General features: G+C 34.9%; 2 long non-coding RNA genes across 4 annotated transcripts; both read right to left on the reverse strand.

The window, feature by feature from the left end:
• Positions 1-1,359: 1,359 nt before the first annotated feature.
• LOC110704351 lies at positions 1,360-3,481 on the reverse strand. Of its 3 annotated transcripts, none has more exons than XR_002507917.1 (5): positions 3,156-3,479; positions 2,606-2,691; positions 2,277-2,457; positions 1,975-2,141; positions 1,360-1,503 (listed from the first exon to the last, which is right to left on the reverse strand). It is a non-coding gene; the product is annotated as an uncharacterized LOC110704351 (long non-coding RNA). The 3 variants fall into 3 exon arrangements; XR_002507916.1 differs by having other exon boundaries at positions 1,975-2,152; XR_002507915.1 differs by having other exon boundaries at positions 1,975-2,457; positions 3,156-3,481.
• A 6,875-nt stretch (positions 3,482-10,356) lies between these two features.
• On the reverse strand, positions 10,357-11,086 carry LOC110704266. Its single transcript, XR_002507891.1, has 2 exons — positions 10,845-11,086; positions 10,357-10,554 (listed from the first exon to the last, which is right to left on the reverse strand). It is a non-coding gene; the product is annotated as an uncharacterized LOC110704266 (long non-coding RNA).
• Between the last annotated feature and the right edge of the window lie 1,691 nt (positions 11,087-12,777).

A 12,777-nucleotide genomic window follows, 5' to 3' on the forward strand; every position in this document is an offset into this window, starting at 1 on the left:
AAACAAATAATTTCCCAAAATTCAACATTAAACAAATATTCAATTCATGAATCCAATTACCAACAAGTAATTCAACATACTCGCATGCAACCAAACAATTTTTGTTCACAAAAAACATCGCAAAATACTCCAAAAACCCTAATTTTCGTTTGCCATTTACAAAATTAAGTTCAATTTAGTTGATTTACCTAGATTTATAGATTTTTTTAGACAGAGAACATAATTCCTTGCCACGTTTTGCCCCTTTTTCCCTTTCGCCATTGGAGACCAAAAAAAGAAAAAAAATTGAAGTACAAATGCGCAACTGAAAATGAATGAGAGAGAAGAAGATGAGAGCAATAAATTCTAGACTTAATCTTCACTCCTTCATTGATTATTCCTCAGAGAATACCAGAGGAGAGAGAAATTAAGGGGATAAGAAGAGAGAGAAAGTAGAATGGTGGGAAAAAGGGGGAAAAAAATAAGAGGGGTGGTAAATTTTTTAAGTCACGTGAGAGTTACATGACTAGTCAACGCCGGAGTTAAAAAGTCAATCACCGGAATGTGACGTGAAGGTCCCTCTAGACAACAAAACAAACTTATAAGGTCCTTTTAGACCACTTTGAACATATAAGGTCCTTCCAGACAAAATAGTGAACATATAAGTCCCTTCTAAACAAATTTTTCTAAACTTAAACCAGATTGCTAAGTTGCTAACAACCGTACAGCTCAGAGAGAAGTCAAAAGCACTTTTTCTACTTTCATCACACTACATTCCCAAATCCCAACAAAAATAGTCTTAACTAGTGAATTTTTCTTATTTAGTAAACTGCTCAATATACAGATATACTGCCTACAATACTGTTTCTGTCCGGGTCCGATAGCCCGAGAATCCGAACCCGAGATCCTGATACTCCTATCAACAAGCTGGGAACCTACACATACTACAAAAAAGGCTTTATAGAACGGTTAAAATATGCTTTATAGAACGCCTTAGGACCGTTCTTCTGCTAAGCGATGTATAAAGTATATAGAACGGTTCATGAAGGCGTTCTATTAACTCAACTATAGAGAACGGTCATTACACACAACCGTTCTCTATTCCCTAACTAAAATCAGAAAATAAAGAAGGAATAAAGAACAGTTAGTCTACTTGACCGTTCTATATAGCATTACTAAAGAGAACGGTCAAGTCAGATAACAGTTCTCTAATCCTTATTTTAAGAATTAAAAAAGAAAAACTAATATGCGGTATTTCTATAAATTAAAATACCGTATATTAATTTCTTGCTATAATAATTAGGAAACAAATTAAATAACGAATTATAGTAATATTGAATTTGAAATTTTAAAATGATAATTGAATATATCAAAAATCAAAGAAAAAAAATATTTACAATAAATTTAGCATGAAAAAAAAAAACAAAACAAGAGGTACAAATTAAACAAAAATTAAATGTTTACAATCAATCGTTCTTATTTCTTCTCTTCCCGGCGTTCCCCTTTTCTTTGATAGTTGTAAATCTACAAAACAAACATAAGATATAAGTGAACATTTATTTGCATAAAAATAATTTTAACATAAAAAAAAAAACTTCTACTACAAAATTCTATGTTCTGTAATTTAAAAGCAAAAGCACAGTTAGAAAGGCTATATGAGAAAAATGCAAAAACCCAAGGGAGAAATCAATTAGAGAATAAATTACTCATTCATACCAAATTAAAGAGCATGATACTACATTTTGCATTAACATAACAAAAAAAAAATGAGAAATTTAACTCAAAGCATATTTAGTATTACAAAAAGCCAAAAAGGGAGAATTCAGACTAATAAAAAAAGTAAAAGTTGGTCTCCAACATCAAAGACAATACCAGAAATCGTATCTAGTAAAATGAATTATGAAGCACAACCATTTATAGCAGAGCTACTTACCCAATAAAAGATCTAAAATCACATCAGGGAATTAGTTATTTTACTATAATAAAGTTAGCTACCTTTGATTCACTTTGCCTCATCCATACTCATAGCAAATTCAACACATGCAGTAGGATTACACACTCATTGCAAGCAAATAATGGTTCATTATTTCCATCACATTCTATTTCATCTCCACAAAATCTGACGTAGCTATCCATTCAACTAATTCTTTCACATATGTCACCTGTAATCACACTAAAATTACAAGTTAAATATATCCCATAATTTTTGAGTCAAGATTGTTGCAAGTTCAATAATCTATGAGGTAAAATAATGGAAACAAAATCAGAAAGAAAAAATTAGAAAGAAAAAAAAATACTTTATTAGAGGAAAGAACGAGCAGCTCTCGTAGTGGATGTACAGAGGATGAAATGTGATGGGCGTGTGGTGTTGGCAGCTAGGTGGGGGTCTTGATTGCCCAACAACTTGATTGAATATACTCACATTGAGCTTGATCTCTTCTGTTTGATGGGGTAGAACAAGTGTTCTTGGGTTCCAACCTGCAAGGCAAGCGGAGATTAATGTAACATAATTCTCTTTGATTAATAACATCACTTTCGTTATCAAAAAGAAAAAAAATGAATTAACCTAACCTACAAAATTACCAATCGAAAGTTACAATCAAGAACTTTAAATTAGTTCAATTACCTGCAAATGCAGTCGAATTATATTCTGAATTCTAGCAACACCCATTACTCTATAACCAAATCAAAGTTCGTGAATTGCTTAAGAACCTGCCAATATCATCATTTCATCAACATTGATAAGAATGAACTCGTTTCAAATGTCACAACCAATAACTAGCTACCCATTTATAGTCATATTTGTTTGACCTCAGAAAATTCAAGAAATGTATCAATCAGGGGCTCTAAATTTGACCTAGGTTATATAAATTTTTCTTAGATTGATTTGATTGATTATGAAATTAATTGGATTACTTGAAAATATAAGTGTAAATTTGATTGAAATTACTGCAGTTTTGCGTTCACAAAAAACCGATTGAAATAGTTTCCTAAAATTAGAACTTTAATCCACCTAAACACCGAATAAAACTACTGTAACTTGATGAATATACTATGATTGATTTATCAATTTTACAATTCAATTGAATAGTTCAATTCAATAAATACTTCAAATAGATCTACAATTTTCTAATCAAATTTGTACATTCGAAGGAGAAGAAAATTAGAAAGCCTACCTTGATATTGCAGTTGTGGCGCGGTGATGCCCGCAGAGGTGCAGTCGTGGTGGTGGGTGCGGAGGTGCAGTGTTGGCGAGTCAACGCGAAGGTAGCAGGCTTGATGAATTTGAGAAGAAGATAACCGCAGACCTGCAGTTTATATTTAAAGTTAAAAAAGAATTGAAAATAAAAGATGTAAATTGATATAGGCGTATGAAAAATTTCAATGGCATTTGGTTAAATTTTTAGGGCAAAGTTCCAGTCCCTTTAAAAATAAAATAAAATAAAAATAAAATATTAAATATACACAAAAAAAGTTGTCAAGTGCACCGTTGTATATTGTTTAACATAAGTTATTAATAATTTATTAATTTTTGCTAAAAACTAATAGACAACGGTCAACTATAAGAGCCTTTCTATATTCATTAACTCATAGAACACCTCTTCCACAAATACGTTCTATATTGTTGCATAGAATGTCTATCTTTGTTAATCGTTCTATATTTTGCGTTTCTTAATCTAATTTTTGTTGTATATACAATGAACAGAAGTTAGCTAACCCTAGGGTGGTCCGGGGATAACCACTCCGATGGTAAAGTTAGAATGTGTTTAAGAGAAGGTAAGTAAGAGAGAGAAAGTAGAGAGAGTGTGTGTAATAAATGTTTACCATTTAATGAAGCTTAATCTACTATTTATAATAAATTTCATGACAGGTGACTATAAGGAATGCAAGGCTTTTCTCACCAAGTGTCAATGATAAAACTGCCACGTGTCAAGTATCGAAAAGCCAATATGGCCGATATGTCTGCTTTTTGGAGCATATCGACCCTTGTCTCATATCATCCCATACAACTAGCCCCCCAAGTGAGGACGTTGGATAATTGATCGACGTTCTCACTTTAGGATATTAGGTAATTCAATGTTATGCTATGTTCAGGTTTTCTTTTCCTAATATCAAAATGTGTTATTAATTGATTTGGTTTAATACTATGTTTCTTGTACTCTGTTGAGTATATTTGGTAAAATATTTATTGTAATGTTTGGGGATTTCAAAAAACTCCTTTTTCCTTTTAAGTGACCTTGTGTACCGATAAGACACAAGGTCTCGTTTATAAAAGAACTAGGAGCGAAAAACTCCGTATTCCCCTCAGGGACCTTGTGTACTGATAAGACACAAGGTCTACTTAATAAAAGAACTGGGAGCGAAAAAACTCCGTTTTCCCCCCAAGTGACCTTGTGTACCGATAATACACAAGGTCTACTTAATAAAAGAATTGGGAGCGAAAAAACTCCGTTTTCCCCCCAAGTGACCTTGTGTACCTGTAGGGAATATTTCAAGCGTTAATCCCCTAGCTTGAACCCCACTGTGATCATACACTAAAGTACGGTGGCGTCCAAAGGGAAAGAAGATAAAGCAAAAGAGTCGCCAATAAGTTTTTTAAAAACTTGTAAACCGTTCACGAGGTGAAGGTTACACCCCTTAACTATCCAAGAGATCGTCAACTCCATAAGGTCTTGAACCAAATAGGGTTCGGGGATGAAGGTACAAATCCAACTTAAAAGAGATTGAACCTGCCCTAATAATAGGCCTCTACTTTTTTCTGATCGTATTCATGTGCGCTTTCTGACTAACATACAATCAATAGGTTTAACCCCTAAACCTGTTTAATCTATGTTGGTTGAATTTAATGCACAAATAAAAACTATTATTGGCAATCACTTGAAATATAATCAAATTAACCCTAACAATATTATTAAATATATTATTAAGCGTGATTACAAGTACAAATTCCCTTTAAACATGCATAAAAGGCGTGATCAAGCAATAACAATATCAAGCAACAATAAAAATAATCAATATAAAAATATAATCATGATAATCATAAATTATAACAATTATAAAAATAATAATTAAAACAATCATGTTAAAGCATAATAATAGCAAGATCCTAGGCATGATACTTGTAGACACCTAAAAATTTCTCCCCAAAACCAAACCCGATGATGAACAACCTTTCACAATCACTATTGGTCGGGTTCAGCTTCTTGACCTGATCAATGTTCATTGTTTCATGCATCGCATAATGTGCTGAGTAATATTTCTATATCAATGATTTGTAATAATACAAAGCATATCGTTCTTAGCTCCTTGACCTAAGCAACGTTCATAATCACTTCATCTATATACGTGCTTAGCTTCCAGACCTAAGTGACGTTCAAGATCGCTTCTTTACACCATATATGATGCTTAGCTCCATGACTTAAGTTCATTCATCTATCGTGTCACATGATGTAATTGTCCTTAGCCTCCTGGCCTAAGAACATGCATCATGCATACATTTTTTTCAGGACAAGCAATTAAATCCATACGATTCATTTCGTCTTGCTCAAGGAGGAAGTTCAAAACTTCTTTCCTTTTTTATTATTTTATTTTGGGGATGTTCAAAAACTTTTTCAAAATTTTTATCGAGGGAAGTTCGAAAATAAAATTTCATTTTTCACGTCTTTCTTTTTCGGGAGAAAGTCGGCACCCTCCACTCGTCTCATGACAAAAATGATGGAAAATTTTTTCTTTTGCATTTTCGGTTGCTTATGTCTGCACATACACACTCAAACTATACACACATAATCACAAGTCATACTCATGTCATGTCATGTCGTGTCAAGTCAAACTTGGTCAAGTCAGTTGGTCAAGTCAATCATAGTCTATACAAGTCCCTTGGCAAATTTTATTTTGCAGGTCCCATTTACAGCCCACGTCCGGGGACAAGCGAACCATCTACATCCCACGTTCGGGGACAAGAGAACCATTTATAGCCCACGTCCAGGGACAAGCGGACCATCTACAGCCCACGTCCGGGGACAAGCGGACCATCTACAAGCCACGTTCGGGGACAAGCGAACCAACTACAACCCACATTCGGGGACAATCGAACCACCATCATTTCATGACGCAAGGTTCTCGATACACACAGACTTGCAATCTCATCATCAGTCGGCTTTCCTCAAGCATGGAAAGCATCATCGGTGGATTTCTTCAAGCATAGAAAAATGCCAAAATCATATGTCGACTTTCCTCAAGCATGGAAAGTGTCATCCGGTAGGTTTCTTTAGGCTTAGAAAGCTACCAAACTCATCTGTTGGATTTCCTTAGGCATGGAAAGCGTTTCAAAAAACGTCATCCGGTGGATTCCTTCAAGCATAGGAACCTGCCAAACTCATTTGTCACCGATACACTGGTGCTAAATACGTATTTTATCCATTTACTCTTTAATCTGTGGAATTAACATTTTTCTGCAGGTATTGGCGTATACAGAGTGGTTTAGGATCGCAGAACGTCTTAAATCATTCTCCGTCCCTATCGGCTACTTTGACTATCGTTTTCAAAACTGAAGTTTCTACAAACTCAGTCAAAGTGGGGGCTTCTGTAGACACCTAAAAATGTCTCTCCAAAACAAAACCCGATGATGAACAACCTTTCACCGTCACTACTGGTCGGGTTCAGTATTTAATTCCGAGAGTGCTTAAAAAAATCATATTTAATTCGTATTTTTGAATAGTCCATGGATTAGTCCTGATGTTTGGTCAAAGCATAATTTTAATTTCAGCCCAAAGTTATTATTTAATTTTAGCCCAAACCTTTTTTTTATTATTTATCTTGGCCAAAAATTTTTATTTATTTTATTTATTTTAGCCCAAATAATAATAAAAACAGAAAATGGCCCGAAATTATCAATCGGCAATTAAAATGTTGAACCGAAATTAGGGTTAAAAATGAATTTAGACGGAAAAGCGGACTGAAAACTCCCGTGTCACTGCAACAATCCCCCGTGTCATAGGAAACTTTCCCGTCTGACGGTGGGGTTCCCCGTGACACGAGACACCTGCCGTGACACGGGGGTTTCCGTGTCCTTTCCGCGTAAACCCTTAACGCGTTTTCTTTCCTGTTCAGCATATGTTTCCCGCGTCACACAAAAGTACATTGTGTCATGGGAATGTTTCCCTTCTGACGGTGGGATTTCCCGTGTCACGGTACACAGTGCCGTGTCGCGGTATACTTTTTTAGGGTTTTTATCATTTTAGGGTTCCGTGTGTTCCCTCAGCACATTTTTTCTATAAATACCCCCTCATATTTAATGTACGGGGCATCAATTAATTCTCTATTTTTCTCTCTTCTATGCTCTAGCCTAAACACTAGCCTACCCTTATTCTTTCAAAATTCCTTCTTCAAGCACTCCCAGGAGTCCATACTTTACTCGTGGTTCTATCCTTAAGCCAAGGCGTGAAAGGTAGAACTGTTTGAGGGTTTTGGCCCCAAATCAATTCTATTTAATTTAATTTAATTATTGTTTTCTTATTGTTTCCTTGAAGTTATTAACTCGTTTATTATTTTGTAGTTGCAAACAAACAGAATCAAAGTAAGAATTATGTTCCTTTTATTTTTATTATTTTTCTAACGATTTTGTATTGTTAGAATTATTGTTAAATTGCTTCCAATATTGATTTTATTCTATTGTTATTATGATCACCATATTGCATGTTTAAAGGGAATATGTAATTGAAAATCACGCCTAATAAGATAATTTGGACAACCGGTTTAGGTTCCTTTTTAATCTTGTTGTTTAATCAAGTGATCACTAATATTTTAGAATTATGTGTTGCATTAATATTAAACCAATTTAGCATAATAATAGTTTGGAACAAATTGAATTTTTGTTTGTATGCCTTTGAGATCGCAGGAATAACTTTTCACTATAAGAATCAAGTAGAGGCCAATACGGGCGAATGTGACTCCATGACTCACTTTGTACCATCATCCCCGATCCTCCTTTCGTGGTTCCGAACATATGGAGTTAGTAATCTCATGGATTATGAATGGGGTGTAACCTTCACGGGTCAATCGTTGTTGCCTTTCGTTGTCCCTTATCATGGTTGCCTTTTATGATCCGTGAACGGTTTACAAGTTCCTTAAAAACTTGTTGGCGGCTCCCTACTTTATTTGTTCCTAATCGTTGTCTCTAATCGTAATGTCAATTCCCACTTCCTATGAGTGCGAGGCATATTCACACATGCTTTTAACGTAGGCGCACTTCAACCTGAAAATGACCTGATTTGACCCCAAATCTTTTTTAGGTATTGTAGGGAATATTTCAAGCGTTAACCCCCTAGCTTGAACCCCACTGTGATCATACACTTAAGTATGGTGGCGTCCAAAAGGGAAGAAGATAGAGCAAAAGAGTCGCCAACAAGTTTTAGGAACTTGTAAACCGTTCACAGGGTGAAGGTTACACCCCTTAACGATCCAAGAGATCGTCAACTCCATAAGGTCTAGAACCAAATAAGGGTTCGGGGATGAAGGTACAAATCCAACCTAAAAGAGATTGAACCTGCCCTAATAATAGGCCTCTACTTTATTCTGATCGTATTCATGTGCGCTTTCTAATTAACATATAATCAATAGGATTAACCGTAAACCTGTTTATCTATGTTGGTCGAATATTAATGCACAAATAAATCTATTATTGGCGATCACTTGAATTATAATCAAATTAACCCTAACAAGATTATTAATTATCTTATTAACCGTGATTGCAAGTACAAATTCCCTTTAAACATGCATAAAAGGTGTGATCAAGCAATAAAAATAAATAATCAAGCAATATAATAAATAAAATCATAATAATTATGAAAATATAATCATAAATAAAATAATCATCATCAAAATAATAATAATAATAATAATAATAATAATTATTATTATTATTATCATAAATTATAATAATAACAATTATAATAATCATAATCATAATAATCATGTTAAAGCATAATGAAAATAGCAAGATCCTAGGCATGATACTAACAAGATTAATAACAAACCCTAGCATGTCACTAAGCAATAAAAATCAAATTTTTAGCCCTAACATGATACTAACAATCGTAAATATTAGGAAGAACATAGGAAGCATCGTAACAATCATATTTAATATTAAAGCTACCCTAGACATGATACTAGGAATATCATAATAACAATATAAACATGATTTCTACATCATAATATTAATAAAAACCATTAAAGCACTTACTTTGATGCCTCGTACCTCTTTCTAATAACAAAATACACACGTTAGTAATTTCAAGGAAAATAATAAACAAACAATTAAATTAAATAATTGAAATAGAGATTTGGGACCAAACCCTCAGAAATTAAACCTTTCACGTCTATGGCGAAGGCAACTTTTAATATGGCTAGGTGTTTCTAGATCTAATGAATGCGGAATTTTGTATGTAAAAAGCAAGTTTAGAAAAAGAGAGAGAGAGAATAATCAAGGAAATCTTGATGAGAATTGGTGAATGATTATTGAAGAGAATGAGAGAGAATTGAAAACTGGTTGTAGGTGAATGAAAACGGAGTTTTTAATACGTTATTTATAGAGAAAATCAGCCAAAAAGATAAAATTAACAAAACAGAGCATTGACGCAACTGAAACAGAGCTGGCGCCAACGCCAGCTGATTGGCGCCAGGCGCCAATGCCTGGCGTTTGGAGCTAACCCTGTTTTTGACGCGTTTTCTCAAATTAGATAAATTTTGCCGTACAGGAGGATAAAATCGTATCTTTTCCTCAATAATGTTCTTTGATTTTAATTAAAACTCTGGAAAGTCAACAAAATTCAATTTATCAATGCTAATTGAATTAGGAATGAAAAGAACCTTCTAGAAGACTCTAGAAGACTAAAACCTTTCCTAATTGCATTAGGAATGATAAATCATATTAGGCCCTCTCCTAGATCATTGGGCCGCACATAAGGCTCAAACCGGGCCCAGTTTAGTAAATTGGCCATAACTTCCTCAATATTCATCGGAATTGGGCTTATAATATATCGTTGGAAATATCTTGTCAAGCCCTATCCAACTACACTACTATTGGACCCATATCATGGACCAACCAAACTGGATTGGCTGTTTTCTTAAAATAAGTTTTCAAATACAGTGAGAAGAGAAAATAAATTAAAACTATCCGCAACACTAAACCTTCCACACTTTCGCTTCATTCGATTATGATTCGACATGAAAGGTACTCATCACTGGGTTTGGTTTTTGGGGAGACACGAATGGGTGTCTACAGGCATAAAACAGGCTGCTATATTCGGGTTGGGTTAACCCGACTAACCTGACTTTGTTCATTCAATAGCATTTCAAATTTTTTTTAGAAAAACAAAATTCAATCTTAAACAAAATAGTCTAATAAATGTACATAAAGGATTACAAACCAAATCTAATTAACGAATAACAAATTGAATTTCAAAAGCTACACTGATTTTTAATTAAGTACAATCTTTAATTCTCTTTGTTTTGCCCATCCTTCATGGTGTAATTTATCTTCTCCTCTTTGAGATGGATTTGATTGGCCGCTACTTGCTGGAATTAAAAAATAACACAACAATTAATTATAACCAAAACATAAATAATTTGTTCACAAACATGCAGATCATTAAAAATCAAACAAGTAAACAACGCGAATAAAAACTATTAAAAACATGTAAAATCGTGTAATTAACATGTATAAAACAATTAACTGAAATTATCATGATTAATTCGCATAAAACATTTACAACAAAAATTAACAACAAAAATCAGCATAAACAAGACAACAATCGTATAACAACAATACAACATAACTTAACAGCAAAAATTAGCATGAAAAATACCTTGGATAAACAAAGGAGAGGCTTAGTGACGTGTACAATATCAGGAGGCATAGAATGATGTAAAAATATTCAAGGATAGAAGAGGATTTTAGTGTTTGAACAACAATAAAGAGGATTTTAGGGGTTAAAGAGAGTGAAGTTTAAGAGAGAGAAAGAAGGCAGGTGACGGCTAAGAGAAAATGAAAGAGAATAGGAATTTTTAGGGTTTTTGACTTTATAAGGGGGCTTTATTCGAATTTGGGCTGGGCTGAAAGTTGGGTTTTTATTTTACATTTTTTTTATTATTATTTTTTTTAATAACTTAAACGTTTTCGGGTTATGTGGGTCATTTTCGGGTTGGGATTTTCAACCTTAACCTAACCCATTTAAATTTCGTGTTGGGTTCGTGTCAACCCATTTAAGTTTTCGGGTCGAAATCCTCAACCCTAACCCGCTATTTTCAGGTCGGGTTCGGGTCGTGTTTTCGGGTCAGGTCAGATTTTGCTAGCCCTACCTTCAGTTGCTTTTTTGACAATTTTCCACAATCTATGGAACGCCGTCTTGCTGTTTTGATGTTCACTCGTCTCTGAACAAAGAGCTTCTTTTTTTTTTGGATATGTTCACGCGCCTCTGAAAAAAGAGCCTTTGAATGATATGCCCACGCGTCTCTGGAGAAAAAGAGCTTGAATAATATGTCCACGGAACAATAGAGCTTCGAGGATATGTCCACGCGTCTCTGAACAAAGATCTTGATGATATGTCCACGCGTCTCTGAACAAAAGAGCTTTGATAATATGCCCACGCGTCTCTGGAGCAAAGAGCTTTGATGATAGGTCCACGCGTCTCTGAACAAAAGAGCTTGAATGATATGCCCACGCGTCTCTGGAGCAAAAGAGCTTGATGGAAATGTTCACGCGTCTCTGAACAAAAGAACTTTGAATGATATGCCCACGCGTCTCTAAGCAAAAGAGCTTGAAAAATATGTCCACGCGTCTCTGAACAATAGAGCTTGAATAATATGTCCACGCGTCTCTAAACAATAGAGCTTAAATAATATGTCCACGCGTCTCTGAACAATAGAGCTTCGATACTTGAACGTTTGTTGTGATAATATTCTGAAGAAAAATTTCTGAAGACCAACGCTTGTCGATCTCTAAAGCTCGCTTGAACTTTGCTTTCGCTATGCTAGTACGTCGGCAGTTTGCTGCTTGTGAACCATTATGTCCGTGATAAGCCAACGCTTAGGCGCTTTAAGCTAAGTGAGACGATCTTTCGTTAGATCGATCACTTATTGTGACTGTAATCAAACCGACTACTTAATCATGTCAAATTGCTTATAGGGGCTAACTGGCGTACTTAGGAACCCGAAATTGCTGTATGAGGTCGAAATCACCTTTCTGGGAGGCTTCGAGCTCTGTCGCTGCTGAAATATCTCTGGCGCCAAGAATTGTCTCTGTCACCAGACGCTGGGATCTAGCGCCAGGCGCTAAAAACTATTGCCAGACGCTAGATGTTTTCGTCTGGCGCTGGGGTAGGGTCTTCCCTATCCTGCTGCACCTGTATTTATTTTTTTACTATAGAACTTTGCTAATTTCTTTAATTAGTTTAGGGTTGACCTATTGCTTGGCTCATTGACTTGACACGACTGAAGGTATAAACTTGACTATCTGTGATTGACTCGAGGTTGACTCGACTCAAAGTGAAACGACACGTGTGACTCATGACCCGTGTGTGCATAGTGTTGATTCAATGTGACTCAAAAATGCAAAAAAAAACAAAAATTTTCCGTCATTTTTGTTGAGGCTATCGACTTTCTCCCGAAAAATAAAGACGCGAAAAAGAATCGAAGTGTTTGAAGGTGCATGTTGAATGAGCTTAGTCAAATGTTGTTTGATACTATCTATCAAGGTGCAAGGATTAATCCGTCCTAGGCTATCTCAATGGTTGACTCAAT

The sequence above is a fragment of the Chenopodium quinoa genome, unplaced genomic scaffold (assembly GCF_001683475.1).
Source record: "Chenopodium quinoa cultivar QQ74 unplaced genomic scaffold, ASM168347v1, whole genome shotgun sequence".
In the NCBI taxonomy this organism is placed as follows: Eukaryota; Viridiplantae; Streptophyta; class Magnoliopsida; order Caryophyllales; family Amaranthaceae; genus Chenopodium; species Chenopodium quinoa.